Below are 22,526 nucleotides of genomic sequence, written 5' to 3'. Positions count from 1 at the left end.
GTACAGGGATAGTGCCCAGGATACAGCAGCTGGAGCTGTCCAGAGTCTCTTACTTCCCTCCCACATCTGTTAAGTGCACGATAAACACACCTGATAAAGAAACTATGTAAGTCAGGATAAACTTTATTTCCATTCGACACAAACTATACAGAATGCAGAACTACTTAGGGAGGTTAGGGACTGAACCTGTAGTTAGTATCCAGTATAATTAGCTAAATACAATGTATTTTTGTTGTCTATATGATATGTACATCTCTAAATAGAGGGAGAGCAATACTCTCAAATGACTGAAGATCAACGGCATACTCTCCCACCCTGTATTCACATCTGTCTGCGGTGGATTCAGCACTACAATCAGAGAGTTTGTTAGAAGACTGGAGCAGAATACACACATGAGCAATGACCGATGCATGGAGAGATAAGCAGAGAAGGTACCTGACCCTGGAAAGACAACCTCTTTCACTTGAAGCTGTGACCACATCAAAGCCGACCCTCCTGCCTCTCTCTCTCTGACCTCTTTGGTGTAAAAGCCGTCACTGTGACCCCAGAGGAGACTACCGCCTCACAGTTTCTTCACCAGAGTGGTCTTACCCACACCTAATAGAGAAAAGGACATTATGTTTGGTTTACCAAGATGCAAGATAACAATAGCTGCACAAGTCACCATAATCACTGTAAAAACACTCTGTATAACTATAGAATTATGTTAGTTTTGTTATGTTAAAGCTTTATTCTTTATATCACCCATGTTTATTTCTAACAACATTTATTTTGAAATAGGCTACAATTAAATCTTCCAGTAAGTACCATGGTTTTATAAAAAGTAAGTTGGTAATGCCATTGTTTTTTTGTGCATCTACCATGGTATTCTTTGAAGTACAATGTAAATAGCATGGTATATAAATGTGGGAGTGAACCAAAACTAACATTGCTGTACCATGGTACCACCACAGTACTTTTAGTAAGAGTATAGAGGTATAAGAATCCTTTGATTGAGGTCGCTCAATCCTAAAAGTGGCTATTTCTTTGTTAATATACGTTAAAGGTGCACTCAGTAAGTTTTGTCTTTGTGTCATCTTGGACTTACAGTGACACCTAGCGGCTTGGATGCAGCATCATTTAAAATACATTATTTTCAGTTTCAGAGGCCATCGTAGAAATTAAGTATTCACAGTCAGCCATGATTAATCAATAAATGAAAGCGTCAAATAACAGGACGGTTACTGAGATCAAGCGAGTAGTATTCGGCTGGACGTGTGATCTTAACATGGCAGCCCCCATGTGTGGACCCTCTCCATGTAGAATAAAACCACTTTTATAACGTTACTGATATGACTGGAGTCTTCATTTTAATGTGAGTGCTCATGATTTCCTACATACTATATTGCAAAATTACAGTTCATGTATTTAGGAGTTAAACTTTTTTAAGTGCACCTTTAAGGGTCATATCTCACAGTTCAGCAAGTCGTTATGTCAAAAACATCTATAAAAACCGTCTATAAGAATAAATCGATGTTATATTCACGATTGTGTACTTTTCCATGACAACAGAAACTGAATGGGACGTTGATAAACGGAGTACAATTATGTAGCTTTTAAAAGCATTTGTTACGTTAGCAGCGTTTACATGATACATTTTTGTTAATTTACTGGGAACGCCAGTCAAAAACACGTGCTTCATCTTCTTGACAGATGATTACTGCTGCTTTAGTAATGCACACTACATACTACTTCTGGCAGCATAACGATGATGCAAGCGCAGAGGGCGTGACCAGAGAACAACTCTTGTTACCTTAGTTATTTTTGCTGCAGAGCTGTTAAGTTTTTAACTGAATTTTCCACCCACAGCTCACTTTGATTTACATTTAAAAAGTAAACACCTCATATGCTATTTTTATGTATTATACACATATTTTTTGGGTCAGTGACGTAAACTAATAAATTATTCAAAAATACATTACAAATGCAATTCACACCAAAATTACTTTAATACATGTTTTCAATTACTGAGTTCAAAGTCATTTTGATATTTTTTCCTGGGGCTTAAAGTAAAAAATGTCGTGGTGTAACCATTTGGAGACAGTAAAAAAAATCAAAGTCTCATTAAAAGCTGAAATTATTGAGAAACGTTGTGCTGAATTATCTTTTATTATTAATTCTTTAAAAAAATAAGCAGTGAAACAATTTCATTTTAAATATGTTTAATATTTGAAAAGATTTTGTCCACCAAATCAAAGTCATGTGGTATAAATAACATGTATGTAGCAATTTTGTAGTCATGTGACAAAAATCATAAGATCTCTTTATACCTGCAGGACTGTGTGTGAAGTTTTAAAAACTAAACATTATTTTGTCATATCAATAACAATATTTTAATATTTTTATGAAAATGTTCATTTTGTCCAGGTCATTTGGCGTAACCATGAAAACTTCTTGATATTCTTGACTTAAAAATTAATGATATTTGTAAAATATATTTTTCACCTTGAAACATATGTTTGAAAACCTTTTTGAAATTAATATTTAAGTTGTATACACTCTCATGTATTCAAGGTGCAAGAAAACTTCTTTCATACCTTTTACATATGGTTACACCACATGGCATTTTTAAAGCCATTAAATAACTTTATTTCTTTTTTTTTTTTTTTTAAGAAAATGCTGTGTTTTTCAAAAATATGTTATACACAAAATATGTAAAAAAAAAAAAAAGTATCACCTCTGACAAACTTATGTGTCAAGCTGCTCTGTATTAAAATATATATTTGGATAAAAAGGTTTATACACTAAAAAATGTAACACATGCCATTGTACATGAACGGGTAATTACCACCTGAAAACATCTTCAAGATACTAAAGGCTGTTATCAGAGTCAGGAATAACAACTTTGAACATTATTATTATTTTTTATTTTTTTGTCTTTTGTCATTGCTTTACCGATTGCTAATTACTGCTGTGCTGTATTCCCATACTGAATAAAATAAATAGATTTTATATATACAAATAAGTTTATTTGTATATATAAAAACTCTTTATTTTGTATAATGACGCTGTTCTAAACAATGCTGCACTAAATGTAATAAATTACAAAGGATTAACATTTATATACAGTACATTTATTATAATAATATTAAAGGAATAGTTCACTCAAAAATGAATATCCTCTCATGATTTACTTCATTTAAGCCATCCCAGATGTGTGTCTTTCCTTCTTCAGCAGAAACGAAATGAAGATTTTTATAAGCACATTTCAGATCTGTATGTTCATACAATGCAAGTGAATGGGTGCCTGATGTTTGACGGTCCAAAAGTCATATTTAGGCAGCATAAAAGTAATCCACGTGACTCCAGTCGATCAATTAATGTCTTCAGAAGTAAATCGATAGGTTTGTGTAAAAAATACATTGATAATTTAAACTATTTTTGTATTTTTTTTTTTTTATCCCCTTTTTCTCCCTATTTGGAATGCCCAATTCCCACTACTTAGTAGGTCCTCGTGGTGGTGCGGTTACTCACCTCAATCCGGGTGGCGGAGGACAAGTCTCAGTGGTGTCCGCTTCTGAGATAGTCAAACCGTGCATTTTATCACGTGGCTGGCTGTGCATGACACCGTGGAGACTCACAGCATTGGAGGCTCATGCTACTCTCTGCGATCCACACACAACTTACCATGCGCCCCATTGAAAGCGAGAATCCCTAATCGCAACCACGAGGAGGTTACCCCATGTGACTCTACCCTCCCTAGCAACAGGGCCAATTTGGTTGCTTAGGAGACATGGCTGGAATCACTCAGCACGCCCTGGATTCAAACTCGCGACTCCAGGGGTTGTAGTCAGCATCAATACTAAACTTTATTATCTTTAAAAAATCACTTTCTAGGGGGCCTGGGTAGCTCTGCGAGTAAAGACGTTGACTACCACCCCTGGAGTTCGCTAGTTCACGAGTTTGAATCCAGGGCATGCTGTGTGACTCCAGCCAGGTCTCCTAAGCAACCAAATTAGCCTGGTTGCTAGGGAGGGTAGAATGGTCGCTATAATGTGGTTCACTCTCGGTGGGGGCACGTGGTGAGTTGTGCATGGATGCCACGGTGGATGGTGTGAAGCCTCCACACACGCTATTTCTCCGCGGTAACGCGCTCAACAACAATGTGATAAGATGCGTGGGTTGACGGTCTCAGATGCGGATGCAACTGAGATTCGTCCTCCGCCACCCGGATTGAGGCGAGTCAATATGCCACCACGAGGACTTAGAGCGCATTGGGAATTGGGCATTCCAAATTGGGGAGAAAAAGGGAAAAAAAAAAACACTTTCTGCTAGCAGTCGACACATCATGTGACACAAGCACAATGGCGCGTTCACACGAGAAGTCGGAAGTGCATAATTTGTATACAACAGAGGAACAGTCGTCATGCGAGAGTTAGGTCATTTCAAACAGCAATACAGTGGTGGGCAGAAGCAACGATTTAAGGTTAAAAGCATTTTAATTATTGATTTGCTTCTGAAGACATTAATTGATTGATTGGAGTCATGTGGATTACTTTAATGCTGCCTAAATATGACTTTTGGATGTCAAATAGCCAGCAGCCTGATGGCACCTGTTTACTTGCAGTGTATGGACAAACAGAGCTGAAATGTGTTTATAAAAATCTTCATTTTGGTTCTGCTGAAGAAGAAAAGACACATCTGGGATGGCTTAAATGTAAGTAAATCATGAGAGAATTTTCATTTTTAGGTGCACTATTCCTTTAATATGTAAAAAGATAAACACAATCTCAGTGGTTCATTACTCATTTATAAGAGGGTTCACTTCTGTGATTGAACTTTTTTTTGGGGGGGGGGGGTTTTGGAATTTGGAATGCCCAATTCTTTGTGGTTGCATAGTGATTCACCTCAGTCTGGGTGGCGGAGGATGAATCCCAGTTGCCTCCACGTCTGAGACAGTCAACCGGCACATCTTATGTGGCTTGTTGAGCGCATTGGCATGGAGACATAGCACGTGTGGAGGCTTCATGCCATCCACTGTGGCAACCACGCTCAATTCACCATGTGCCCCACCGAGAACAAACCACATTATAGTCGACCATGAGGAGGTTACCCCATGTGACTCTACCCTCCCTAGCAACTGGGCCAATTTGGTTGCTTAGGAGACCTGGCTGGAGTCACTCAGCACGCCCTGGGATTCAAACTAGCGAACTAGTGAACTCCAGGGGTGGTAGCCAGCATATTTTACCACTGAGCTACCCAGGCCCCCTGTGATTGAACTGTTAATTGAATATTGTAAAATCTTGTTTTCACATAGTTTGTTTTCATATGGTGACATTTTTATTGCATTAAAAAACAAAAAACTTGTATATACTTAGTTTGAACTTGACATTTCAAGCCATATCATAGCCAATAAATGCAGTTCTAAACAAAAATTCACTTGTAAAAACACATTGACTAATTCTGGTCAGTATCATTATAAACAATTGAAATGTACATCTGTCTTTAAAAACAAAATATATTTCCTGACATTCCTAAGATTTTAAATATTTAAACTAATTGTCTAATCACAGTCACATTGTATATCCTGGAAGTTTGTTGATCACCAGTTCGGAAAGTGATGGTTATTTTTGTCCAATCCCAGAGAACCCAGTTCATTTCGTTCCTCAGCAGCATCTACATGCTCTGACGATGAAATGGACTTCAGCACAGAGTTATTGGCTGGTAAAACCGAGTCCACAGACACCCGACTAAGTGTTCTGCCTTCATCAGCACGGTTACTGTCAAATGTCCTCTGGACAGATGGAGTCTTTGTGGTCTTAGGCCTCTGTTGACATTCGGAGTTGCCAGAGGACGCTGGCATTGACCCATCATTACGGTCATCTGAAGACAGACTAAGAGCACAGGTCTGAAGATGTGGTTGGATGATGTGTGTGCCTTTGAGAGAAAACAAAAGTGTGTTTTAAGCTCTTTGGTGGCGACTTTGCACCACTTACCCTCTTTTATGATGGAGCCATGGCTGATTTTATGCACCCTTTTACCTTCGACTGACAAAGTCTATGTGTAGGAGTCTGTGAGGAAGTTTTGTGATGCTCAGATTTGGGTTTTGCTCCTGGGGCTAATGTGTACAACCAGGCCAGGTTGGGATGAACCGATAAGGGTTGCTGATTTGATGCCTGGCCGTTAAGCTGCGATAGTTCGATAAGTAAAGCATTCAGCAGGGGTAACTGTCGAATAACATCACCAAGTGGAGCTAGGCCATGTTCTTTATGTTGTGTCCTTGGAGTGGAAGTTAACTTTCTCGCCGATATCTCTGAAACACCATGCATGTCAGATGATTCTAAAGGATTGTTTTTCTCCTCCAGGTCTTCTAAATTAAGACCTTCCATTTCCACATTAATCATCCTGCCTTCCATTCAGATGAAACCTCATGTTGGTTCTTAACAGTTGAGTTGTAAAACAGCGGCGGAGGGCAGAATGCATGTGTATCGTGACCATAAGCCACTTCAGACCATCTGGCTTTCTGTTTTGCATGTTCAGTTTGAGTAAAAGCTGCAACGCCTGGCTGTTTTGCTTCCAAATTGACTATATCCGCAGGTTATCCATCAACAACGACTTGTTGAAAGAGAATATGAACAGCAGAGTTCTCGTGTTTTTCAGTATTTTCTTTTTCATGGGTCACACTGACTTCGTAGACTCTATTATCTGGGATATGAGGAATTAAATTTGCTCCTAGACTTACGATCTTATACACCAGAGCTACAACACCTATGTTGTTACCCATTAGATTGCAGAGTGGGGCAACCAATCTCTCTCCATATGCAGTTGGCATGCAAATACCATGTTTGCAAACATGCATCTTAATTCTCTCCATTGCTTTGGCAAGAGATACCAATGAGCTCCCTGAAAGTTTGGGAACCTCATCTTTTACATCCAATGCCATGGCATAGAGAGGGATGTTTGACAAATGGGTGTGGAGAGAATCCAAGTTGATTTTAAACAGGCATGATTTGCCTTTGTGGAAAGAATACTTTGAGTTGTCTCCATCATTCGATTGAGATAAAGCCTCAGGTGATACGCAGAGATCAGCATATCCTGATTTAGATGGAAAGTCCTCTTTTTTTTTGAGCGGTATATAAGCAGCGTTGGGAAATCTAAGAATCGGACAGCTACTGTGGGATCCAAAATACTGCCACGTGAAGAATCCAAGCGAACATAATCGATCACGAGTTCTAATGAGAAGAGAGATTTGTGCATGGATGACATGTTCCTTCCTGTAAGGGTAAAACAAAATGCGTTTAGATGTAATCAAATATTTTAAAGTAGATATTGTTTAATATACTGCATTAAACAGCGAGTAAACTCAACCTGGACTCTAAAGCTAGGAGCGTCGCCTCACTTAGCAACAACAGTGTCTGACGTCATAGACGCCCGTGGGTTGCTGGGAGTTGTAGTGCGTTTAAAACATAGCTCTTCCTAGTAAAAATAAAAGCCTATTTTAGCGTGTAATATTTCCACTAACTAAGTAAAACATTGATTGAAGAATGGTACCTTTTTGCCTATTATAATCTAGAACTCTTTATTTTGCTTCTTATTATTTTACTGCTTGCATTAATTAAACCATTAAGACTTTGTAGAATGTTGATCACTGTAGACAATTAATGTAACATTTCTCTAGATGTTGTTTATTATCATCATAATATTCATTATTATAATTATTATTAAAACACTGAATATGATTATATATTTAATATTATATATTACATGTATAATTCTGACCATTATTTAATACATATCTCATTTTGTTATTAAATACATAGCCTGATTACATGATTAATCATGTTAATTTAATGTTGCTTAAAGTGAATTTAGCTAAAGTTTTTCAAAATGTTCATCCAAGCACAATACACTCTTGTTTATACCGCAAAACCAAATTTATCTTTCTAATTTGTTTAAAATGCTATCTTCATCAGCCTCTGACACACGTGCACTTGTATTGCAATTCATTCTTATTTATTATTATTATTTTTATGTAACTTTGTATATGTTTTATTTGCCTCTGATATTTCTTATTTATCTATGTTTATTTCTTATTACGTTTGACTATTTCTGCATCTTTACACATATAGGCTACTTCTAATGTAAACCTTATATACTTTTTATTCTCAATTATTTTTGTTTACATACTTTTTACTCTCATCTTTATCCCTCTATTTAATTGTATTATTTAATTAATTAATTTATTTATTATGCTGTACCTTTGTTAATTTCTTATTCGGCTCAGATATTTCTTATTTACCTATTTATTTATTCTTTACATATATACTTTTAATTTAAATCTTATATACCTTTAATTTTTACTTATTTTTGTATACTCTATATACTTTTTATTCGTACCTTTATCCATCTATTTAACTGCATTATAATTTATTATTATAATTATAATTTTTTTGCTGTATCTTTGTTTATTTCTTATTTACCTACTCTACCGGTCAAAATTTTGAAACACTTACTCATTCTTTATTATAATTTTTAGTGTGTGTATATTTCTTATTACTTTTGAACATTTCTACTTCTTTACATATATACTTTTAATTTAAACCATATATACCTTTAATTTTTACTTATTTTTGTATACTCTATATACTTTTTATTCGTATCTTTATCTCTCTATTTAATTTGTTGCAACACCCTGGAAAGACAAACATAATTTCTTTGTACCTGTACAATGACAATAAAGAACTTGACTTGTCCTCCAGTTGGGGCCACTGTTACTCCATGTTCACATCGTAGTTGTTTTTAAACTAATTTCCAACAGCGACAATATTTCACACTTAAATATAATAAAATAAAGCACCATACTCTCAGCTTAAATTACCTGGTGCGAAAATAATGAAGATACAGGTAAAGCTTCCATGTATTTATACGGCTGTTTATAAATGCATCCCGTCCCTGTGAACAAGTGTGTGGGCGGGGCTTGTCAGCGGATTGACCAATCATCAGCCGCGGTGGGAGGAGCCAAACACCGGCTTCATGTCAGCAGAACAAACGCCAGTAGTTGGATGGAGTGAGTGGAGGAGAAAGACTCCAGCTGCCGGGAGAATCAGTGTATGTGCTTTTTTATGGAATACCTTCATTCACTGACTGTCAATTTAAAAGGAGCGACTACATTGTTACATTATGGGAATTTCTAAAACTTCTGCTGTAGGTAAGGGCATCTTTGCGCACTTTTTGCGTTTAGCACTTATTAGTGCACGCTGACAGAGAGGAGTTGCAATGTTTTAGTTAATAAAACGGTTCTTGGTTGCAAAACAAACGGCAATGATTTAGTTTCTTTTAGTTTAGTAAAGGTGCTCCAGGTTTGGTCACATTAACACTGTCTTTGTCTCAAAACCTAGCTAGCTTCCTACCTAGACAGCATTTATGGGCATCATAAAGCTTGTCGCGTGCAGCAGTTTTTAGATATTTCGGACGCGTATAATGTGCAATAATGCTGCCTATGTAGGCAGTATACTAGTTTTTAATTCACACCCGTACTGTTTGGTAGATAGTAAATATTTTCACCATTGTTTAGTATGTGCGTCCTTGAAACAATGCTGAGGAGAAATTCAGGTGACTGGCACTATTGCTTTCTTTACTATGGGCTGTTTAAACCTATGGAAGTTTTAGGTACTTTTATGCTTTAAATGACACAAAAGAGAGAACTGCAGTAAAAATAAAGTTGATTATTTTTTAAGAAACAGGTTGTCAATTTAACCACTAGAGGGCTCCTGTTTGTCAAGTTAAATGATGGTGGTATTGTCAAATGTCTATAAAGCCATCTGCACCATCTTTGACAGATTTCTTTCAACATAACATACCCTTTACAATCTTTACAAGACTGGATTAAGAGTTGAACTGTGTTCTTAAATGAAATACCCGTCCTTCATTAGACAGGTAAAACAGTTAGGCTCATCTTACAATGCATATCCATTTTGTAAAGTACACCAGATGTTTAAGTGTTCACTTTGGGTTAAAACTGAATGCAATTAAAATTATATTTAATGATTACTGTTGGTGGTAGACTGTGCAGCAACAAACCAGTGTACTAGGATATTTATTTGTACAAAATGTATTACATGCATTAATTGGTTATAAAATGTGATCTCCTCTTCATCAAAGTCACAAGTATAGACAAACACAATGTCCTGAAGCTAACAACACACAAACAAGTATAATCTTTCATGTCTTTATTGAACACATCCCATTAAACATTCACAGTGCTGTGGATAAAGTAAGTGAACCCTTGGGTTTAATAACAGGTCGATCCTCCTTTGATAGCAATAACCTCAAACAAGTGTTTCCTGTAGCTGTGGATTAAACCTGCACAACGTTCAGAAGGATTTCTGGACCATTCTTCCTTACAGAACTGCTTCAGCTCAGGCATATTCTTAGGATATCTGGTGTGAACGGCTCTCTTGAGGTCATTCCACAGCATCTCTATCGGGTTAAGGTCTGGGCTCTGACTGGGACACTCCAAAAGGTGGATTTTCTTTTTTTGAAGCCATTCTGTAGTGGATTTACTTTGATGTTTAGGGTCATTGTCCTGCTGGATCACTCAACTTCTACTGAGCTTCAGCTGGTGCACAGCCACCCTAACATTATCGTGTAGGATATCTTGATAAACTTGGGAATTCATTTTTCCCCTCGATGATGGAAGCAGTCAAGGCCCTGAAGCAGCAAAGCAGTTCCAAATCATGATGCTCCCTCCACCGTAGGGATGATGTTTTCATGTTTGTATGTGGTGCCCTTTTAACGCCGTACATAGTGCTGCGTGTTCTTCCCAAACAATTCAACCTTAGTTTCATCAGTCCACAAAACATTTTCCCAGTAGCGCTGTGGAGTGTCAAGGTGGTCTTTGGCAAACTTCAGGTACGCAGCAATGTTTTTGTTGGAAAGTAGCGGCTTCCTTTGTGGTGTCCTGCCATAGACAACATGCCTGCTTAATGTTTTCATATAGTAGACTCATGAACAGAGATGTTAACCAGTTCCAATGATTCCCTCAAGGTTTTTTATACCTCATTGAACATTCTGCGGTGTGCCCTTTGAGTCATCTTGGCTGGACAGCCACTTCTAGAGAGAGTACCTATAGTACTAAATCATCTCCATTTATAGACAATTTGTCTAACTGTGGACAGATGAATATCCAAGCTCTTCGAGATAACTTTCCAGCTTCACGCAAAGCAACAATTCTTGATCGTAGGTCTTTTGAGATCTATGTTTTTGCGAGGTATGGTCCACGTCAGCAGATGCTTGTGAACAGCAAACTCAAAATGTTTGGGTGCTTTTTATAAGTCCAAGTAGCTCTAACCCACACCTCCAATCTCGTTTCATTAATTGGATGCCAGGTTTGCCAATTCCTGACTCTAATTAGCTTTTTTGATGTCATTAGCCTAGGGGTTCACATACTTTTTCCAACCTACACTGAGGAATGTTTGAATGATGTATTCAATATGTACAACACCAATACAATAATTTGTGTGTTATTAGTTAAAGCAGATTGTGTTTGTTAATTTTTGTAAATTAGATGATCAAACCAGATTTAAACATAAATGCAGTTAATTCCAAAGGGTTCACATCATGTTTTTGCCACTGTGTATATATATATATATATATATATATATATATATATATATATATATATATATATATATATATATGAGAGAGAGAGAGAGAGAGAGAGAGTCTTTCTGCTACATCAGTATAGGTAGATTTCCACTCTACTAAACAGCGAATGCATATCAGATTATGGTCAGATAATTGCACATTTGATTAGACAAGTTACACAGCCTTGTCTTTGTCAAGGTTAAACAAGTGGTTTTCTTCAAAGCTGTATCGTTGTGCAAATGCAATGTCATTATCTTGGGGAGAAAACATGGGCAAAATGAGAAAAACCCTTTTTTTTACTCTGGCAAATAAAATTGCTTCAGTTTTTTCAGAGTCAGCTAAATAAAAAACACATGGGAAGCGTTCACATTTCATAGACTCAAATTTGCATTTATTTTTTTCTTAAATTGTAATGGAATGTTTTTGTTAACAGTTCTGGCAGTTCGGGGCATATGTAGCAATTTGTAAAAACCACATCTCAACGACATTATGCCAATGTCTTATGACTTTGTTGTAAACAGAGTTGTTGTAGACTGTTTATTTATATATGGAATTTGTATATTATTTCATTATGATTGATGTGTTTAAGCTTCCTCTATGTTGCCTTGCATTCCCCTGGGAGAAATGATACATTTCTCTTCCCATCACTTGGTTTAGATGGCATGGTGACTGTAGAAGGATGTTTACCTTGCGTTTAGCTCCTAAACGCATATATAACGTAATGAGAGGAAATAAAATCTTGTTGTGGAGTCTGCGCTTAACAATAACATCTGGTAAGACAGGTGGACAGCTGCTTAGGTACCTTCACTTCAAAGGAAGAAGTTGTGTTTAATGTAAACTTGGAAAAAAATGTCTAGTAGTGATGAACCAAATCATGGCTGGGTCTGTTGGGGGGCTTGGGGGGGGGGGGGGGGGGGGGGTTGTCATTGCCCCTTAGATTTTCTTTGCGCCCCCCCAGGAACTTCAGGAGAGACAACCAAAGGCTATTCTGTTGTTTTAACAATAAATATTTTCCCCTGAACATGGATGGGATCTGTTGAACACAAGACAGGCAAGTATTTCAACAGAGCCACAGTGAAAGATAAATAAATAAATATGGTTTCAATTGCAATGAGGATAAACATGGTTTGTGCCGCCCACAATGTAATGTAGTTTTGTACTTTTTTACAATGACATTTTGGTGGTGTGTTGGGTCGCCAGTCGAAGTCCAATGTAAAATCTGGGTCCTGATTTAGTGATTTAGAAATGGAAATTTGATACACATGGTCTTATTTGCTAGGCTTAGGCAATTCCTGCTTTCCAATTTAGTCTCAATCTGACAGAATACAAAGGGATTGATCACATTTTGTTGGACAGTGTCTTTGACAACAAATCTCAGCATCATGTGAAATCTGCTGGATGTAGGAAGATCTTGAGATGTGTTTATCTGGCCCAAAGGATGCCAAGACAACTGTTTATTGCTGTTATTACCCTCAGGTGATTTTACAAGGCTGTTTCATGTTTAACCAGAAAAGACGAAATGGACACAGAATGAAATGGAGTAGTAGAGGCCATCTGCTGTGTGCTTTCCTTGCATTCAGAGTTGGGCATCCCTGATTCAGTAACTATTGGTAATGTTTCTTCCTTGTAAAATGGCCTTTTTTTGTGAGTTTATTATTGGTATGAAAACCCCAGACACTTAAACTGAATAAGGGAACACACCATATTTAAAGGCTGGAATATAATTGAGACTTGCGGGTTAACTCTTGGACTTGAACCAGTAAACAACCCTCAAGAACATTCTAGCTATTCCCTAGCAATGGCATAGCAATGCCCTGGCAACTACCCAAAACATCTTAGCAGCATGGCACCATGTTTTGCATGGGCAAATACCAATCACATGTTCTTCAGATAATGTAAAAGTCTAGTGTATTGTTCGGTCAGTCACCATTTGGTTTCATGTTGACACACTTTATTATACTAGCTTATTGACAACAGTTGCAACTGCCAGCTGCTAGTTGAAATCAGAACAGGCTTGTTTCTTAATTTGAACTGTATTTGTGTAGCAGTTGTCATTTGGTTAAGACACAAGTATCATCACAATAAATTATTAATGTTAGCCAATCGGAAATCTCTATAAAGTCGGCTTTCTGCCAATGGCTTATCTGTTGTTTTGTCCAAACAATAACAGTGTTTGGGAAACCTGTTTGTAGGGCTGGGTATTGATACAGATTTCCTGATTCGAGTAGATTCAATTCTAATTTCGCTTAGATTCAGGTCCAAATTCATATGGGTAGCCTATATTTAATTTAAAATGTCCACATTGCAAATATGAAATACATTTTCTCTCAGCTAAAACTGTTAATTACACATGGGGCCTTCTAACTAGGTACATTATGAAAATATGAATTTTACTAATTTTATTTTAATAGTTTTTCATAGTTTTGGTCCCATTTTAGCTTTTAAAAAATGTACAAATCCATATATTTCATCAGTTAATATGATGTCTTGAAATTGCACATATTTCATAGCCTAAATATATTTTCTTACATGTTTATACATGCATCATTTTCTACTGTTTACAAGTATTTACACTGATATGTAAAACACGTGCTAAACGGTACTGTCTCTTTAAGAATAGCGGCAGTTCAGAGAGCATCTTGCAGAAGTGTTTTGGTTGAGCGCATATTAATGAGAGTGGAGTTGAATGGCTTCTTTACAGCATCCGTGCTATGTGTGGTTAGAATTAAATGTTTATTAGTTTTTTTATGTTTTGATCAACAACTGACTGTAAAGAACAGAGGGGACATTAATAAAGATATTATTCAATAACAAATGGATTGTGTGGACCGACAGTACTGATACGATAACTAAGGTGGTGGAGATGGCAGATAACTGATTTTTTGGCCGATAGTTTTTAAAATCGTTAATAGAATGTTGCAAAGTTTTGTAAGTTAGCACAGACATAGAGGCCAGAGTACAAAATGAATAAAATCCCAGATGTAGTTTATTTTCCAATCAAACTCTCAATAACAATCAGGAAAAAAAGAAGATTGGATGCATAATGTAGAACTTTTAACACTGAACAAGCCTGAAACACACCGGAGACTCTTATTTTGAAATGCTCTGTTGCAATGCTTTATTTTTAATATTTACCAAATTAATCTTTTTATAGCCTATCTATTATTATTATTCACAATATATGAAGTTGGAGACCTGATGTATGTGCTTACGAGGGACATTTCCATATAGCCAAATTTTTCTTTGCATGCCCTCGCTTCAATTTAAAAAACGTAATTATCAGAGGAACACGGAGGAATAAAAAATGATAATCGGCATAGATTTTTGCAGATAACCGATTGTTCCAAAACGCAACTATCGGTACCGATTAGCTTAATTGGTAAAACCGATTTATCGGTCTACCTCTATTGTGTGGATCTCACCTTTGGACACACATTACACGGAACAAGTCAAACCATACTTTTACTCTCAACATGCAGTGAAAGTAGGGCTGGGTATTGACATAGATTTCCCCATTCGATTTCGTTTTGATTCGATATTGAGTCATATGGGTATTTTTCAGTTATGCCCCTTTTGCTTACATATGAAAGAAATTCTCTCCCAGCTAATGCTGTTAATTATACAGGGGACCTTCTAACTAGGTACATTAATTTTTCACATTTATTACATTTTGGTCACATTTTAGCTTTTAAAAATTAACAAATCAATGTTTTTAATCAATAAATGTGATGATCTATTGCATATATAATTTTTTGTTACATGTTTATTGTTTAATAACATAATGTGTACTATTTACAGGTATTTACTTATTTGTTGAACACGTGTTAAAAACCGGTACTGTTTCTTTAAGAAAGACAGCATTTCTATAAAAAGCATCTGTAAATGAGCGCATATTAACGAGAGAGACTGGAGTGGCTTTATCTCATCTGTGCTACGCCTGATTATAATGAAATGTTTATTTTGATCAACAACTGACTGTAGAGTATTAAGAGACATTATTCAATGACAAATGGATCTCCTCTTTGGACAAAAATACCTGTTTGGTCATTTTTGCAATTCTGTTCAATTACAGGTACTTACAGCCGCTTTAAACCATTTTAAAACAAGCATTTTATTGGCCGTAGAAAAGTGCAATTGTGTTTTCCCCTTATTTAGCAGTCATATTAAATAATGCAGCATGTTCCATGTTTGATTTTGTCTTTTGGAATGTGCAGGATAGTGAATTTCAGTAGTTTTTGTAAGACACACTGTTTGTGTCTCTGTGGTTTTTGTCTACGACAGTTAAAAGTGCCTGACTGGTGCGACATGATTGGACTATGATTTGTTTACCAACGTTAAGTGGCTTCTAATGTCATACACAATGTGGCAGTGTTTGTTTAATTTGCTCAGCTGTTTGTAACACTCTCTTTAACCTCTAGCTGTATTCTGCATTCTGATACTTGGCTTGAACATTGGACATTGTTCCTAGCAAAAGGTTGACCTCACCATCTGCCAGCCTGAGCTACTACTAGATCTCTCATGGAAAGTGTGGAATGACCTCTGTGGAAGTGACCATTTTCCACAAATCTTGACCTTCGAATGAAGAAGAGAAGTATCAAGCATACAGAGATGGCAACTTAAACCCAACTGGTACCATTTACAAACCTCATGCTATGAAAGGTTCAATGCAGTTCCTGAGGATGATCCAGACCCTATTAAAAATGTTACCAGCATTTTAATCTCCATCGCAAATGATACCATTCCAAAAACTTCACCAAATACAAAATGCAAATGATTGCCATAGTTCAACGATAACTGCAAAAAGGCTTTAAAAGAGTATAAGTATGCTGAAGGAAGATTCTTCAGAAGTCCAACAATGGAAAACCTCATCAAAGTAAAAATAAATAGAGCACAAGCATGTAGAGTAATTAATGAGGCGAAGAAACAAAGTTGGAGATCATTTGTATCCAATTTGACATCAAAAACTCCAACGGAAAAGGTTTGGAGAATGAAGGGCAAGAAGAGTGGACCTCAAATTCAACATATTAAACATCAAGACTCAGTCTCAACTATAACGCAAGAAACTGCAAGTATCCTAGGCAAAAACCTTTGAAAAGAACTCCTCTATTGAGAACTGCCTCCCTGCCTTTCAAACAATTCAGGCACTGGAAGGAAGGAAAGATGTTAACTTTTCATCCAGTAATATGGAACCTTACAACCAAACTTTCACTATGGAATAGCTATTTAGGGCCATAAACCGATCACATAATACTGCAACTGGACTGGACAATAGTCACTATCAATTTTTTTTAAATTTGCCCCACACTATCCTGTCCTTATTTTTAAACATTTTTAACTATCAGGGAATGTTCCATATTCTTGGAAAGAAGCGGAAATGATTCCTATTCCAAAGCCAGGAAAGGATCATAATGAACCTTCCAACTACCAACCTATAGCCCTGACAAGTTGTTTATGTAAAACCATGGAGAGAATGGTTAATGAATGACTCATATGGATGTTGGAGACTCAGCATCTTATAAATAATACTCAAGGTGGATTTAGAAAAGGAAGAAGCACTATAGATCACCTCATCAGCCTTGAAAGTAATATACGTGATGCTTTTATCAGAAAAGAACATTATGTTGCTGTCTTCTTTGACTTGGAGAAAGCTTACGACACAACCTGGAAGTATGGTATTTTAAAGGATCTACATTGACTTGGTTTTATAGGACATCTACACATTTTTATTATCAACTTTTTATCAAATAGACATTTTAAAATCAGTGTAGGTAATACCCTATTGGACTCACACATGGCCCTTTTCCACCGACATGTTTCGGGTGCGGGTTCCTGGGCCGGTACGAATTCTTGAACTGTTCCGCACAGAAAAGGTCATTCCGGGGGGCGAAAACCTGTTTCCGCACCGGCCCCAAAAGATTGCTGGTCTCTACGCAGGAACCGACTACCTCAGGGGACGGAGGGCAGGATAATGTTTCATCATCCCCATGGTAAAGTTTTCCCAAACAAAAACAGTAGATTCCGTCTGCAGCCAGGTGTACTTCTTCGCTCTATAACAACAATAAAAAACACACAAAATTATCAGGCATCAAAAGCATTCAGGTAACATGACGAAACGAGTGCTCTACTTGCGATATGGTATTTACGAAGATCTGAGATAAACAAGATCGCAAAGAAAAAAAATACTCTACGAGAATGAAGATACAGCACGAAATGATGCACGCCACCTTGATGGTTTGGTCAATAGTCCGATTAAACAAATTGAAAAACACTTACGGGAGTACAGGACCATAAGAAGGACATAAGCAAAAGCAACAATGGATGGAGCAACAAAGTTTTGGACTTGAACACCGACCAGCCTGCTAACTAACCGGGGCATTGAATTCAGCCAGTAATGCTCATGATAAATAGGGAATCGCCAGTGTCATCTGCAGCTGATCTCAGTAAGTTGTTATATGTGCCAACTTTTGTTAGTTACACTGTTGTCATCTTATTTTGTGCATTGTTTTGTTCTGTAACGGGATTTTTGACCAGCTACTCAGTAAGTTTGGAAGATCGCTTCTATCTGTTAAGTAAAACGGTGGGATTCTCAATCAATAATATTATATGCTATGGCAAAAATCCAAATACAACCATCTGCTACACCAGTGTTAATATGATTCCACTGTAACAGTTCACAGAACTTAGCAAGTTAAGCCATAGTTCATACAAAATAATGTAATTACATTACCTGTCATCTTTAGCGTAGATGTCGTCTCTGATCATTTTGTTGAGCAATGTAATAACGATGGATTGCATTAATCCGTATGTTTTAATATGTCCTCAAAATCAAGAGTAAAAGCTGTGTAAAAACACTGATGCGCCATATTTGTTTATGTTTGAGGTAGTCACGTGAAACTGCCATGTAGTAGACTAACCTGTTATGTCACCGTTCGGCTCTCAGGTCAGTGGAAAAGCATGGCTGGTTTACGATAGGCTCCAGATTGCCACAGCCATGAACCAGCGGAGAACCATCACAATTTCGGTGGAAAAGGGCTTACAGACCAGCGTTAGGAGTACCTCAAGGAAGCATCTTACCAGTGACTCTTTTTAGTATCAAAATAAACAGTGTTGCATAAGTCATCGGATCAAATATTCATTGCAGTCTTTATGTAGACGACATTTGTATTTGCTTCAGAGGCAAATTCTTGAACAGTATTGAACGGAAAATCCAGCTGACAATTAATAAGGTTCAGGCCTGGTCTGTGTCCAACAGGTTTAAGTTCTCAGAGTAAAACAGTCTGTATGCATTTCTGCCAGTTACGCTCTATCCATCATGACCCAGAGCTATCTATGGATAACGATCCTATCAAAGTCATCAAGGAGACCAAATTCCTTCGAATAACCTTTGACAATAAATTGTCTTTTATCCCTCAGATAAAGATTTTAAAAGATAAATGTTTTAAAGTCATGGATATTTTTTAGCAAAGACTAGCCTAAGTGGGGAGCAGAGAGCTCAGTTCTTCTAAACCTTTACAGAACGCTGGTTAGATCACGCTTGGACTATGGAAGCATAGTGTATGTCTCAGCCAGGAAATCATATATCCGACTTTTGGACACAGTTCACAATCAAGGCATACGTCTGGTGCTAGGGGCCTTCAGAACATCTCCAATTCAAATCCTATACATAGAGGCTAAATATCGTAGAATCTCTAGAGAACAGACATCTCAAGTTAGCCCTGCAATACACAACTAAATTAAAGACCAACAAAGAAAATCCAGCATATCATGCAATCTTCTCACCCCAATATTCAAATCTGTATTAGAGAAAACCAAGGCATAATCCAACCTCCTGGCCTACGGATTAACTCTCATCTAGAAAACATAAAAGTTGACTTAATCATACCAGAACAGACATACTTCTGCAATATCCTGCCCTGGAATCTAAAAAAATAAAAATAATAATAATCCTGGATTTAACAAGAAACAAAGAATCTGAAACCCATCTTAATGAATACCTTCAACAACTCCTGGATATCAAAGAGATGTTTCCATCACACACACCTATATACACTGGTGCCAGAAGTTTGGAATAATGTACAGATTTAGCTCTTATGGAAAGAAATTGGTACTTTAATTCACCAAAGTGGCATTCAACTGATCACAGTGTATAGTCAGGACATTAATAATGTGAAAAATTACTATTACAATGAAAAAAAAAAAAGAAGAAATGTTCAGAACTGTTAAAACTACGTCAGAGTTCTCATCAAACAATCCTCCACGTGCAGCAATGACAGCTTTGCAGATCGTTGGCATTCTAGCTGTCAGTTTGTCCAGATACTCAGGTGACATTTCACCCCACACTTCCTGTAGCACTTGCCATAGATGTGGCTGTCTTGTCGGGCACTTCTCACGCACCTTACAGTCTAGCTGATCCCACAAAAGCTCAATGGGGTTAAGATCCACAACACTCTTTTCCAATTATCTGTTGTCCAATGTCTGTGTTTCTTTGCCCACTCTAACCTTTTCTTTTTGATTTCTGTTTCAAAAGTGGCTTTTTCTTTGCAATTCTTCCCATAAGGCCTGCACCCTTGAGTCTTCTCTTTACTGTTGTACATGAAACTGGTGTTGAGTGGGTAGAATTCAATGAAGCTGTCAGCTGAGGACATGTGAGGCATCTATTTCTCAAACTAGAGACTCTGATGTACTTATCCTCTTGTTTAGTTGTACATCTGGCCTTCCACATCTCTTTCTGTCCTTGTTAGAGCCAGTTGTCCTTTGTCTTTGAAGACTGTAGTGTACACCTTTGTATGAAATCTTCAGTTTTTTGGCAGTTTCAAGCATTGTATAACCTTCATTCCTCAAAACAATGATTGACTGATGAGTTTCTAGAGAAAGCTGTTTCTTTTTAGCCATTTTTGACCTAATATTGACCTGAAGACATGCCAGTCTATTGAATACTGTGGCAACTCAAAAACAAACACAAAGACAATGTTAAGCTTCATTTAATGAACCAAATAGCTTTCAGCTGTGTTTGATATAATGGCAAGTGATGTTCTAGTACCAAATTAGCAATTTAGCATGATTACTCAAGGATAAGGTGTTGGAGTGATGGCTGCTGGAAATGGGACCTGTCTAGATTTGATAAAAAATGACTTTTCTGGGGGGCCTGGGTAGCTCAGCGGGTAAAGAGTTAGAATCCAGGGCATGCTGAGTGACTCCAGCCAGGTCTCCTAAGCAACCAAATTGGCCCTGTTGCTAGGGAGGGTAGAGTCACATGGGGTAACCTCCTCGTGGTTGCGATTAGTGGTTCTCGCCTCAATGGGGCACGTGGTAAGTTGTGCGTGGATCGCGGAGAGTAGCATGAGCCCCCACATGCGGAGTCTCCGCGGTGTCATGCACAACGAGCCACGTGATAAGATGTGTGGAGTGATGGTCTCAGAAGCGGAGGCAACTGAGACTTGTCCTCTGCCACCTGGATTGAGGTGAGTAACCGCGCCACTACGAGGACCTACTAAGTAGTGTGAATTGGGCATTCCAAATTGGGAGAAAAGGGGATAAAAAGGGACTTTTTTCAAATAGTGATGGTGCTGTTTTTTACATCAGTAATGTCCTGACTATACTTCGTGATCAGTTGAATGCCACTTTGGTGAATTAAAGTACCAATTTCTTTCCGAAACTGCAAAATCTGTACATTATTTCAAACTTTTGGCTGCCAGTGTATACAGATGGATCAAAGTCTAGAGATCATGTGTCGGCTGCATATGTGATCAATCACCAAAAAAGCAGTATAAGGATCCCCAATCAGTGTTAAATTTTTTATTAAATATTTATTTTTGCTGGGTACCTGGCCATTGTGGAATATGAGGAAATGAACAAGCAGACTCGGCTGCTAAAGAAGCACTTTCTACAGATCTTAAAAAATGCTCCATACCACCCACAGATCTGAAAGATACCATAATCTCTTACATCATCAACAAATGGCAAACTGAATGGGATCAATGCATTACAAACAAATTGCATAAAATCAACCCTGTAGTGGGCAAAATATGCATCTTTCATTTAAATGATCGCTGGGATCAGATCATTTACACCCGTTTCCAAAATAGGACATTCCAGACTCTCACATACACCTATCAGCCACAACATTAAAACCACCTGCCTAATATTGTGTAGGTCCCCCTTGTGCAGAATAGCATTCAGAGATTATATTCTCCTTAGCACAATTGTACAGAGCGGTTATCCGAGTTACTGTAGACTTTGTCAGTTTGAACCAGTCTGGCCATTCTCTGTTGACCTCTCTCATCAACAAGGCGTTTCCATCCACAGAACTGCTGCTCACTGGATGTTTTTTGTTTTTGGCACCATTCGGAGTAAATTATAGAGACTGTTGTGCGTGAAAATCCCAGGAGATCAGCAGTTATAGAAATACTGAAACCAGCCCATCTGGCACCAACAATCATGCCACACTCCAAGTCACTGAGATCACCTGAGATATATATATATATATGTATATATATATATAATTATTTGTAATTTTTTTTTTTATCACTCTACCTTTTAATATATTTTAACTTGTTTTTCGCCATGAAAATAGCCTTGAAAGCTGGCATGGCATAAAATCACAAAAAAACTAACCAACTAACCTAGCAAAAGGATGTGAATACACACATGAAATGTAAGCAGATGTATAGCCATCACTCAATCATGTTTGGACCCACCCATTTCCATTTCCAACACAATCTCAGTTTGCACCGGGGTGAAAAAGACACCCTGATTGAGTTACTTAATGCTTTAGATTTTAAGCTGTTGTGATTCTATGCACTAATATAAAAACGAGAAGTTTTACTAGCCTGCTGAGTTTCTTGTCACTGCTAATTTTGCTATTGTCATGCTAGTCTCACATAGCCAGATCTTTTTTGGCA

At 37.4% G+C, this 22,526-nt stretch overlaps 1 protein-coding gene and 1 pseudogene across 6 annotated transcripts in view; one reads left to right on the top strand and one right to left on the bottom strand.

Moving 5' to 3' along the window:
* Positions 1-236: 236 nt before the first annotated feature.
* LOC127411683 (cancer-related nucleoside-triphosphatase homolog) lies at positions 237-1,681 on the bottom strand (annotated as a pseudogene).
* Positions 1,682-9,044: 7,363 nt separating this feature from the next.
* Positions 9,045-22,526, top strand: part of LOC127411914 (signal-induced proliferation-associated 1-like protein 2) — a 212,625-nt gene continuing 199,143 nt past the window's right edge. For 3 of the 6 annotated variants that reach the window (XM_051647815.1, XM_051647811.1, XM_051647816.1), the window contains exon 1: positions 9,050-9,187. The gene's annotated coding sequence lies outside the window, so the exon portion shown is untranslated. Of the gene's footprint in view, positions 9,188-22,526 lie in introns of all 6 variants that reach the window. The other 3 variants (XM_051647814.1, XM_051647813.1, XM_051647812.1) reach the window with 3 other exon arrangements.

Source organism: Myxocyprinus asiaticus, chromosome 21 (assembly GCF_019703515.2).
Source record: "Myxocyprinus asiaticus isolate MX2 ecotype Aquarium Trade chromosome 21, UBuf_Myxa_2, whole genome shotgun sequence".
NCBI classification, from domain to species: Eukaryota; Metazoa; Chordata; class Actinopteri; order Cypriniformes; family Catostomidae; genus Myxocyprinus; species Myxocyprinus asiaticus.
This window is presented reverse-complemented; position numbering and strand designations above follow the sequence as displayed.